The sequence below is a fragment of the Ricinus communis genome, chromosome 6 (genome assembly GCF_019578655.1).
Source record: "Ricinus communis isolate WT05 ecotype wild-type chromosome 6, ASM1957865v1, whole genome shotgun sequence".
Classification (NCBI taxonomy): domain Eukaryota; kingdom Viridiplantae; phylum Streptophyta; class Magnoliopsida; order Malpighiales; family Euphorbiaceae; genus Ricinus; species Ricinus communis.
In genome coordinates, this window is record NC_063261.1 from 284,195 (window position 1) to 286,509 (window position 2,315).

At 36.9% G+C, this 2,315-nt stretch overlaps 1 long non-coding RNA gene across 1 annotated transcript; it reads left to right on the top strand.

Moving 5' to 3' along the window:
- The first annotated feature begins 493 nt into the window (after positions 1-493).
- LOC125370442 lies at positions 494-2,107 on the top strand. Its single transcript, XR_007216411.1, has 2 exons — positions 494-1,090; positions 1,854-2,107. It is a non-coding gene; the product is annotated as an uncharacterized LOC125370442 (long non-coding RNA).
- The last annotated feature ends 208 nt before the right edge of the window (positions 2,108-2,315 follow it).

A 2,315-nucleotide genomic window follows, 5' to 3' on the forward strand; every position in this document is an offset into this window, starting at 1 on the left:
TAGTGTCCTTGAGAAAGGTGTTAATTGCATAGAGATTTTTCCACGGAAATTGAATTCAAGCAATTAATTCCATCTTTAGTTTCCATTCCCTAGAGACAAGAATTCCCAAGGAGTTATTCCTTAACTTGAATTAATCCTACCCTAGTAGCCGTAGTTAGATAACAACTAGAGTAGCTATTAGTTAATTTAGGAATTATTCATCATTCATTTTAGGCTAATATAATAGAGAACAAAGGAGTAACTCTGGGCTTTCACTTTTCCGAGGAATACGACCTTGATACTTGCCATTAGTGCTAGACTGCATCGATAGGTACACTGCCTTAGATTGTAGCTGCATAGATAGCAATTATCAAGTTTTTGGTGCCGTTGCCGGGGAATGTTTGAAAACTAGAGTGAAATTTGCTATTTGTTAATTTATCCATTTTTTTATTTATTTCTGTTTTGTTTGTACATAATTATTTAGTTGAGGTTATGATTCAGGTAGTGGATGATAAGGGGGTTCAATGCTAAACTCTTTGTATGACACGTTGGAAAATGGGATCAGGAACCAAGAGAGTCCTAAAAATTGGGATACCCGTGCATCTTTAGAAGCTCGAGTGGAATCGTTTTGCAGGGCTACCAATCAACTCTTCCCTCCTATACTTTCATCTCAAGTTTTTTGTGAATTTTTTTGTGATTTACATTTGAGTAATGATTGTCCATTGTGCAGTGATTTTACTCATTGTTCTTATAACTGTGAACAGGTGAATTATACGGGAAGTTGGCCAAATGACTCGTATGGGAGCAGCTACAATCAAGAGTGGAGCACTCATTCACCCTTTGGATGGAGCTTAGATGGCCAAGAACCACCAGGATCTCAGCAACCACATCAGCAGCCTAATCTTGCACCTTCAACTCAAGATGAAAAGTTAGTGTTAGAGGAGCTGATATGAGGTTCTTTACAAGTCTTGAGGATAGATTCCAACAAACAAAGAGGGTACTCGAAGGTCAACAAGCCTCGATTGAGAACATAGAGCATCAAGTAGGCTTGATCTTCAAGTTACTAGCTGAAGAGCAATTGGGAACTCCATCAAACGCTACTGAATCCGAGGTACATTTGAGTGCCGTCACTTTGCATTCAAGTGAGAATTTATCTGGTTTATCTATTATGTTTGATGATGATGCTTATGTGTAAGACGATTCCTTGAACATGGAGATAGAACTAGAAAAGGAAGAGGCAAACATGATTCCTCTGAAAGACTACCAACAGGAACGTACAGTTGGTGATGTTGAGTTGCAGTTAGAGGAATTTTTGGTGGATTTTCCACAAGTCCATTCGATGATGGAAGATGAGCATGAGTTATCCAATGAAGAAGTCTTGGAGGAGCTCGACTTTCTTCTAGCAAGTGAACCAAGCCAAGGACTAGAGAAATCTATCGACATTCCTGAAGAAATTGCCCAACCGTCGATCCTTCCAATTGGTGAAACTCCAGCTTTCAAATTGGAAGAGCCCCTAGAGCATCATGACTACGTGCAAATATATGAGGAGCGAGTTTTGCCCATCATACTGGCAGCTTGCTTGACCATCGGGAAGAGGAATTTGACGATTAGTCCCCTAAGCGGATACTTGAAGCCATTTGCTTGGAACAAGGATGGATGGTCATCAATCCCCACTGTTTGCTTTTCACCATGAGTCCAGCTAAGAAGACTCATCACATCAAAAAGAAGCATTTTTGGGAGGCATCCCAATTTTTTATCTTTAATTTCTAATATTATAACCTTGTGTTTTGAATTATTTTATTAGTTTTAGTTTTCATATTTTATTTAATTTTTGTTTCAATTTCGATTTTAATTCTTTATTTTATTATTTGTAGCTTCTACCGAGGACGCACTGAATTTCCACTACACCAACCTCGGCGGACGATTAGAGCAGTCCCTTAGATTTTCTTTTTATTTTTTGCATTTATTTACTTTATTTCTTATGTACATGTCATGCATTTGGATTGCATTGCCTTTGTTTCTCTTTGATGAGCATTACCATGCGGGGTATCCATAACATGTTACACTGAGGACAGTGTGTCCTTCAAGTGTGGGGTGGGTGATATTTATATACACTTGTTTTTTTGTATTTTGTTTATCTTTTAGCTTTATTTATCTTGTGTGTTTTTTATTTTGTTTTTATTATTCTTGTATATAAAATTTTGATCCTTTTCTAGTGTATATATCGCATTTCATTTATCCCATCTTAGTTATTTGTTTATTCTTTGTGCAATTTTTTGTAAAATTTTGAAAATTTTTCACTTTGTTTCGATGCTCTTACTGTTGACTTGCTTTTC